At 37.7% G+C, this 10,177-nt stretch overlaps 1 non-coding gene across 1 annotated transcript; it reads left to right on the top strand.

Annotated features, from left to right (window-relative positions):
- Positions 1-9,869: 9,869 nt before the first annotated feature.
- LOC130018187 (U6 spliceosomal RNA) lies at positions 9,870-9,976 on the top strand. The gene has a single exon (XR_008791492.1). It is a non-coding gene; the product is annotated as a U6 spliceosomal RNA (small nuclear RNA).
- The last annotated feature ends 201 nt before the right edge of the window (positions 9,977-10,177 follow it).

Genomic DNA, 10,177 nt, shown 5'->3' with positions numbered 1-10,177 from the left:
TAGGCTGGAGCGATAGCACAGTAGATAGGGCGTTTGCCTTGCACGCGGCCGACCCTGCCGGCCTGTGTTTAATTCCTCCTGCCCTCTCAGAGAGCCCCGGCAAGCTACTGAGAGTATCTCACCTGCACGGCAAAGGCTGGCAACCTACCCGTCATGTATTCGATATGCCAAACACAGTAACAACAAGTCTCACAATAGAGACGTTAGTGGGCCCACTCGAGCAAATCGATGAGCAATGGGAGGACAGTGCTACAGTGATACATTATCTTGTCATACTGGTTTAGAACCTCTAGTAAAAAAGGTAAAGGCCCTCCCGTTGATCGTCGATTTGCTCGAGCGGGCCCAGTAACGTCTCCATTGGAGACTTTGTTGTTACTGTGTCTGGCATATCGAATACGTCACGGGGAGCTTGCCAGGCTCTGTCGTGCGGGCGAGATACTCTCAGTAGCTTGCCGGGCTCTCCGAGAGGGGCGGAGGAATCGAACTAGGGTAGGCCATGTTGGCCACTTGTAAGGCGAACGCCCTACCGCTAGTACAATGTGGAATCAAGTGACACGACAAAAACCCCATCTTTTGTTCTAAGTTGAAGAATAAAAGCTGCTTTTCACCACTAATACTGAAAATTCTCTTTTAAAGAAAAGTCTTATTTGGTGCTCCCTTCTCTATCTGAGCTTCCTTTCCCCCTAGCACATGTGGCTGGCCTCCAAGTCATGGAGCAAAATTCCTTGTACTAATCTCGGCCACTTCTGGGTGTTAGTCTCCCATTTTGTTACTTTATGTTGCCTAGGTGAATGCAATCTTTCTGTGTCTATCCCATTCTTTCTGACTCATTTCACTTAACATGATACTTTCCATGTAGTACCACTTGTATGTAGGGAGCACCAAATAAAGGGTGTTGGGAGGATTCTCCCAGGATGGGAGTAAAGTAAGTAAGTAAAGGCCCTCCCGTTGATCGTCGATTTGCTCGAGCGGGCCCAGTAACGTCTCCATTGGAGACTTTGTTGTTACTGTGTCTGGCATATCGAATACTCTCGGTAGCTTGCCAGGCTCTCCGAGAGGGCCGGAGGAATCGAACTAGGGTAGGCCATGTTGGCCGCTTGTAAGGCGAACGCCCTACCGCTGTGCTATCGCTCCAGCCCTATGAAACTATAGACAAAACATGATTGCCACTCAATGCCTCTCTTGCAAACCACAGGACCCAAAAGGAGAGATAGAGAGAACATAAGAAAATGCCCTGCCACAGGAGTTTCTTCAGAAGCAAATACTGAGATGACAACACATGTGAAAGTGATTTATGAACAATATGTTCCAGGAAAAGCTAATAAATGATGCTGGAAGAGAGAATTCAGGAGGGGAAGGCAACTGAGTGGTGATTTCATGTAAACTGTCAGTCTTGGGCTAAGCCTGCAGAGATGCATAGAGTATGAATCATATTTATACTCAGGGAAAATGCTGAGTTTAATATTCCATCATTGGTAAGGATCATCCTTTAGAGGGGAGGCCATAATTTTCAAAGGGACAAAAGACCCCTACATATAAAGACAAAGAGGTGTTAGTAGCCAGACACAGTCTTCCAAAGACACTATAAAGTACAAGATGTCAGGAGAGAATGCAACAGAGTTGGAGTGTGAGTTCATGCAAAATATATCTAGGATTTGGGCAGGGTACTAAAAATGCTGGCCTGGAAATCTGATCCCTGGTCCTCTAATTTTTGGCCTTCACAAACCTGATCAGGATGTAAAATATAGGCTGTTTAAAGTGACCAGAGGTTCAGCTACAAATGGTGTACATCTGCTGACCAGGCAGCCCAAACTGCCATCCCAGCCCAAGGTAGAATTAAGCAATCCGGCTGCTCCTGTCCTCAGTGACTGCTTGCAAAACAAGTACCCTACCCACTGTACTGTCTCTCAAGCTTCTAGAATGTTACTTAATAAAAAATGGAGCAAGAAAAAAATAAAACCTCTTCAACAATTGATGGTAGGAAAACTTATTAGTCGCATGTTAAAATGAGAAAAAATAATCAATCCAAATCTTTGTAGCTTGCTGTGAATAAAAGTTAATTTAAACAGAATTAAGTTAACTAGGTAAATCGAAAGCCTTGGTATTGGGCCCAAATTCAAGTATTGTTTATGTTTTTATAGAAAAAATACTTTTTTTGCAATAGCCTTTAGCACATCTTAAATAATTCATTGTCATTGACAAAGAAAACAGAAGTCAAATTTAAAAAAATAAAAGCTCTGGGGGATGAAGAATGCAGACTAAAATAAAATGCTTCTGGATTGTGAAAGAAATAGTAGCTGAAATTAAAAACAAAACACTTTATTTAGTTGGTGAAAATTATATACTTTTCTTTGCTTTTTCCTTTTCTTTCTTTTTTTTCATTGAACCATAGTGAGATACACAGTTACAAAAATTGTTCATGATTGGGTTTCAGTCATATAATGTTCCAACACTTTTCCCTTCACCAATGGACAGTTCCCACCACCAGTTTCCCCAGTTTTCTTTCATACTGATCCCTTCTGCTTCTCTTTCTCTCTCTCTTATTCTCTTCATCTCTGTCTCATCTGGGGCAGTCTGGTTTGCAATACAGATACTGAAAGGGTACCATGTCTATCCCTTTCCCTACTTTCAGCACTCAGTTCTTGTCCGGAGTGATTATTTCCAGCTATTACTGTCATAACAGTAATAGCTGGAAATAACCACCCCAAGCAGAACCCTGACAGCTGAAGACCTCCAGGACCCAGCCAAAGCCATACTGAGACCACACTCCACATGCTTGGACGAGGAACTGGCAGAGGAACCCAGGTGTGCGGAACCCAGGGCTGAGATCTCCAAGCCTGCTCGGTTCAGGACTGGGCCTCCTCCACCCAGCTCCCCTGCCTTCCAGTAGCTAGACAGTTACACCCACCAACTGCCGTGTAACCCCATCAATGGCCATCCAGAGACTATAAAACCAAGATCCTCTTATTCTCTAGTTCTCACTCTCAGAGAACCCGGCAGGCTACTGAGAGTATCATACCCGCCTATATGCCTGACTAGGACCACCTATAAAGGTGATTAGAGGCTGCCCCAAAAGCCTCTATCTGTCTTGGAGAGCCCGGCAAGCTATCAGGAGTATCCCGCCACACAGCAGAGCCTGACAAGTTACCCGTGGTGTACTCGATATGTCAAAAACAGTAACAATTAATGGTCCTCATTTCCCTGATCCTGAAGGAACCCCCAATATGTCATCGGGCTACACTTGCACGTGACAGGGACAAATGGAGACGTTACTGGGTCTGCTCGAGCAAAGTGAAGAACAACAGGGTGATAGTGATAGTGACTGTCATATCAGTCCCTTCTCTATCCTAACTGACCCTTGTGCCCCACACACTTGTGAAAAGCTTCCAAGCATTGGTTAGTCCTCCTGGCCTTGGATATTAGTCTCATAGTATTTTTTTAATATTCCACAGTGATGCAGTCGATCTATATCTTTCTCTCTCCTTCTGGCTCATTTCACTCAGTATGATACTCTCTAATAGTAACTCAATTTCTAGTTTTTTGAAGAATATCCATATTATTTTCCAAAAATGAATCAGTCGACATTTCCACTAACAATGATTGAGGGACCTTTTTTTCCCACATCTGTGCCAGTAGTGCTATTTTCAATAACCAAAAATCTGCAAAAGTCCAAAGAGCTGAGAAACTGTTGAGAGAATAAAGAAATTGTGGTCTATATTCTTGATGGAAAACTATTTAGCTTGAGAAAACAAAATAAACAAACAAACAAACAAAAAACATGAAATCTTGCAGTTTGGCACAATTTAGATGAAACTTGCTAAGCAGATTGAGTCATAGGAAGGACAAAATTCCAGATGAAGTTATTCAGGTGTTGAGCACAAAAAAGACAATGTACGGGGATAGACAATAAGTTGTGAAATTAAACTATGAGATTTCTTTGTACTGATTTCTGAGTCTGCTCAATAGTGGAGGTGAAGTCAAAGATAAGAAGAGACCTAGAGAGACTGGCAGAAACATAGGTGAGGTAATGTAATGAAATGTAACGTAACGTAATGTAATGTAATTTACTACTAGTACTATTAGAGCCCGGCAAGCTACCGAGAGTATTTGATATGCCAGACACAGTAACAACAAAGTCTCCAGTGGAGACATTACTGGGCCCGCTCGAGCAAAATAATGTAACAAAAGAAAAATATAAAAGAAAAAAATGAAAGTATAAAATCTTGATTCTGAAATTATGAAAAATATCTAATAATCATTTACAGATATCCTGGATGTTTTTAAAAGAAGTAAAACATTCCAAATTGCTCCTTCTACCATAGCATATTTGGTATTATGTTACTTTTACAGCAAAACTGCACCAAGTACTGTAAAAGTTGTTCTTTCTAATTTTGAAAAATAAAGATGTTTATTAACTATTTTAGCTTCAGATGCCTTTGTAGCTTAAAAATAAATTTTATAAGAGATGCTACTCCTTTATACAAGTTTCATCTTCGGAGACAGTTTTCAATAGCCATGATTTTTTTCTCTGTAATTAAAGTCTTTATATTTTTAAAATAAAAATATTCAATATAAATGTCATTGTATGATAGCTTGGAGTACTTATAAAATGTTGATTTGCGTCAAATACTTTGGATGACATCTATAAGAAATATCAAATAATATATTTTGATGCATCATGTTTTGTAGAGAATAATTTAGTATTGCTGTTAAATAGACAGTTGAATATTATTCAAATGTAAGAAAATTTAAGTTTGAAAATATCACTTTGAAACAGGAAATAAGAGGGAGTAAAGAACAATGGCATAGGATGAATATTTTAAAAATATTCAATAATTGTGAAGCATATATAAGCATATAAATTTAATGTGAAAATGATATAATCAAAACAGACTATTTGTCTATAATATCTAGAAGAATGATGCAATAGTTATTGGGATCTTAGATAAACTTTGTGTTACTTCTTTTCTCCCAAATTTTGTTTTATTTTTATAATTTTGTTTACAACAATTTATTACATTCAGTATTCCAACACCAACCTAACCCCATAAAGCTTTTTCACCGCCATTGTTTAGAATTTTTCCACCACCACCACCCAAGCATTCCCACAAAGAAATTCCTAAATGATTTATTTTGTATGGATTGTTATGAATAATGTGTTAAAAATGATCTAAAAAAGTTTCCTTAAAGAAAAATTTCTGAAGATCTCACCACAGAGTCACTAAGTCTTTGTACAAGAGATTATTAACATGTTGCCACATGTTGTGCTTTGTGTGCTAATATTTGTTTATTTATTTTTGATCAAGATCAATTGCCTTCTACATTAACCCCATCAAATGTGATGTTACTCTTGGTACATCAGTGGAATAGATTATGAAATCTCACATAGCCGTAAATGTGGCAGCATGCTTCAGGGATTCTAAAATTTTAAATAGGCTGATAATCACTGAAATTATATTGGATACAGAAGCATCTCTGCAGCTTATTGATCTCTTCCTAGATTTATCTGTGGGACTCTGGATCATGGCCATTAACAAGCTGTTATAGTGCTGGGATTACTTGTGGGTATGGCCACTGGGTTCAAGAAAATACAGGGAAATGGAGGGCAGTCAACTCAATGAGTTTCTAGAGACTTCCGTCACAAAAGCCGCACACATGAGTTTTTCAGCAGATTCATTCTCACACATGAGGAACTCGTTGGGGGCTGTGGAGAATGGCCCTGGGCATGGCAGGGATTGGGTTCTGGAGGTTTTCCACTGCCAGGACTCTATTGGGGTTCATTCTTGGCTCATCTTCCCCACTCCAGGCACCCCGGAATTGAGGTTCAGTCTGGCGTGGCATCTGGAGACAGCTCTGCAGTTTGTGACGCTCTTCCAGCTGCATGGCGCAGTCTGAGCCAGTGGGCATGCCCTCAGGGCATATGCCACTAGTTTATTTCTCTGGAAGCAAGGGAGATGATCCAAAGACACAGAAAAGAACCTCTGAACCGAGTATCTTGCTACAGAGATGCCTCCGCACTTTAAGCCAGGATGAACTTGGCCATCTGCCCCCTAAGAACCCCAGTGGCCACCAACTTCCAGAACCCAATGGGAAGTGCAGGTTGACCGGTTCAGTGATGACATTCTCCAGGTCTCAAGGTATAGGGGATGGGTCTGTCCTTCTCATCACTCCCATCCCCATGGGACTCCGGAGATCTTGCCCACAAACTGCCTCTAGCTGCTCCTTAATGGCCATGATCCAGAGACACACAAAAGAGTTTGTGAACCGAGGAGCTTGCTGCAGAGATTTCTCCAGACCCTAATAACCTAAAATGTTAGAATTTCAGGAGCATGCAGCCACTCTTGCAGCCTCACAACATCTTATGCTATTCATAATAAGCAATACAAAAGAGATTATGGGGAAGATTGTCTGCCATAGAGACAGGGGGAGGGATGGGAGGATACTGGGGACCTTGCAAACTTTTCACACCTATTGATCAATATCCATCTGGAACCAGTCGTGGAAATCCTCTGGTTTAACCAACCCAATATGCATAGTATAGGAGGTGAGGTAACTGTCTTGTATATATTCTATCTCAGTTCAGTACCAGCTGGTCCCCTGGGCACAAAACAAAAGTGAGTCCTGAGCATCACCAGGTGTGACCCAAAACACTCAAACAAAAAGAAAACAAAATGCATGGTGTATATCAGGTATATAAATACTTCCACACGAAACATTTGAAATCTTACTCGTTTGTGCCATAGGCTCAATTTGTATTCAGAACTGTGTTATTTTTACTCTATCCTGTGTTTCCTGTTTCAGATTCCTTTGATGTACAGAGTATCTGAAAGTTTTGACCTCATGTAAGTTAATAAATTTGTTCCTCAATTCAGTCTAAGAAGGAAAATGACAAACTTATAAACTTTCAAATGCCACCACCCCCCAACCCCGATAAACACATTTTAAAATAAGGTGTATCATGGCAAGAGAATAAATAAAGCACGGAGAGAAAGGTATAGCTTACCTCAGGATACATCTTCCATCTTATTTATAAAATTGATGGGTTTAAAAATGCAGGTTTGGACAGGGCACAGAGCTGAAAGGCCAAGACTGTTGAAGCTAGTGCAGCTCTTGGCCACACAGGCACCGCTGGGTTGCTTTGTTGGGTCCAGAGTCACTGTGCCGGACACCGCCAAATTGCCAGGCCAGAGTGTTCAGCGAGCAGGACTTCAACATGCAGACAAGTATTTCTGGGAGTTATAATTTTGATTAATACAAATACAAATACAAATGTGATAGACACTGCAAGATCAGCCCGGTTAGTATTGACTGTCAGCTGCCCAAGATAACATTGCGTTTAGAGTTGAGTATCTCCTTGTGATACTATTACTTCATCCTTGTTAATAAAGTATTACTGTGTTTGACTCACTTTATGTACTGAAATTCCTTCAAAGTGATTTTTTTAACAGATTCTCCCTCCTTGACACTAGTAAGAAATGTGGAGCTTCTGTTTATGAAAATCAGAATATGTGGCTAAACAAAAAACCCTCCTAAAATTGAATAATTTATTACAGCATCAGATTTTCTGAGATCTCAGAGCAGAGTAACTTATTTATTCTTTCTGAATATAGACCTCATTACAGAAATAAGTGTTAATGATTAGTAAGACTCCATTAGATTTCTGTGACAAAGGATAATCAGTTTTTCATATAACAATGATACAAAATTTGGGTGAAAATGATCCTTCAGGCCTAGTGGTTACACAAATAGTTCTCTAGTCATTATAATTGCCAGCCATTGTTATTACCCATCTACTAAAAAATGAAAACCCCAGTTTCAAATAAAGGCATAATTATCAAATGTATTAGTTTTACATAAAATACAAAGTATACTTTAGAGTATATAGATTGTTCTACATTAATTATAACAAGTTGTGATAGTTAAAAATAAAATACAGAGAGACAAAAAATGACCAGGTTGAAACTTCTGTGTTTATCCTCCTAAAATGACAGTAAGTATACACTAGAACGGAATTTATCCATGCAAAATAATCATCAAAACCTCAATGGATGATGTCTTTCAACAAGGGATAAAAGGTCAGTATCCAGACAGACTGAAAACAGAGATGTCATCACACAAAGGAAATCTCATTATATTACTTAATCCAGATATAACATGGTTTTCTTAAAATGTATTGACTGACACTATTATGATTTTTCTAGTAAAAAGCCCTCATAATCTAATACTAAACGTAATTTGGTTCTGTAGAGTCCTTACTTATGACAAGTATAATGTTTCTAATGATACAAAGGGAAGTATACACCCAAACAATATCACTGTCACTGTCACTGTCCTCCCGTTGTTCATCGATTTGCTTGAACGGGCTCAGTAACATTGTGAGAATTGTTGTTACTGTTTTTGGCATATAGAATACATCATGGGTAGCTTGCCAGGCTTTGCCATGCATGCGACATATTCTAGGTAGCTTGCCGGGCTCTCTGAGAGGGGCAGAGAAATTGAACTTGGGTCAACCGGGTTGGCCTTGTGCAAGGCAAATACCCACACAATATAAAAAACTTTAAAATTAACTTTATCATTAAAATAGAAAAGTTTTATACTTTATGTTGATCATATATAATAAATTTTGAATAATATTAAAGGAGGTTCCTTTGAAAATAAAGTGTGTTCAGTATTTTGCTAATATATTTAATTTGTTACTAATTATGGTTGTCAAAGATAAGCATACACAGTAAAAGAATGCTTATTAAAGACAGATTCTTTCATTATTTTCTTAATTATTTCTAATCATATCAATTTTATTTCTTGAAATAAAACTTGAAATTTGCAATGTTAAAATGGTAATTTTCTTATAGTTTACAAAAGAACATCATATAGTGCATTCACACATAAAACACTTAAAGAATGCAAAATCACGTTATAATTATACAGCAATGGCTGATGATATCTACATAATATTACTGGACTTACAAAACAATTTTAAGAGAAATAATAACTACATTAGAAATTAAAAACAAGCAATAGATAATGTTATCAAAAGGGAGAAATGATAGTTTATCGAAATTTTCTAAATATATGCAAATGAAATAGTATTATATATTTATAAAATATAACTTAATGACTCTATGATAATCATCCTTTAAACCTTTGCTTTTGTTTGATAAATTCAAATAATCAGACTTTCTTTTAAATTTCAAATGCACTCTTTTTGTTTTTTATCTTATTATACTTATATAATTTGCAAATTTGGAAATTCATCAAAAATACATTTGGTTTTAGATACAACGATTAAGAACATTGAACTTACTTGTCTAATATATAATATAAGGAAAACCTGAAAGTCTTGAAAATTAATGAATCTTTTTAACCTAATATAGAATCAATTTTGCAAGATAAATCTCCACTAAAATGTTTAGAAAAATAAGCAAATTTACATAGTAACAGCAAAGAAATACTTACTTGAAGGAAGAAAATCTACAGGAGTTACAAAATGGTTTAAAAAAATGATAATATTGATGTATTGTTGGCAGTTAACTATAAACTACAATGTGAGGCAGAAACCGTGGATGCTATAACCTTAAAGGAAATGTACAATTTTCTAAGTGCTATCTGCACAAATTGTACCTACTTCCCTTAATGAAAAGAAAATCAAGAATGATCCACTCTCTTTGGTTGAGGAAAATGAATCAAATTGGTTTCTTAACTGTCTCAAAAAAAAAATCACCTGAAAAACTAAAAAGCGAATCCCACATACAAGTATAATACCTTTAGGAGACTTAGAAATGACTGTGTTTATTTAATAATATGGTCAAAAATTTTCTGGAACATAAAAACAAATTAGTGAAACAAAAATTAAGTAAAAATCATCATCAGTGCTCGCTTCGGCAGCACATATACTAAAATTGGAACGATACAGAGAAGATTAGCATGGCCCCTGCGCAAGGATAACACGCAAATTCGTGAAGTGTTCCATATTTTTTCAAGATCTCACTATTTGCAGATGATACGATACTATACTTAGAGAACCCAATAACCTCCACCAAAAAACTCCTAGAAACAATAGACTTGTATAGTAAAGTTGCAGGCTATAAAATCAATACCCAAAAGTCCATGGCTTTCCTATACGCAAACAGTGAGAGAGAAAAAAGCTACATAAAAAACAATCCCATTCACAATTGTG

The sequence above is a fragment of the Sorex fumeus genome, unplaced genomic scaffold, assembly GCF_029834395.1.
Source record: "Sorex fumeus unplaced genomic scaffold, SorFum_2.1 ptg000240l, whole genome shotgun sequence".
Lineage (NCBI taxonomy): Eukaryota > Metazoa > Chordata > Mammalia > Eulipotyphla > Soricidae > Sorex > Sorex fumeus.
Note: the sequence above shows the minus strand (reverse complement) of the source record. Positions and strands in the feature narration are given on the sequence as shown.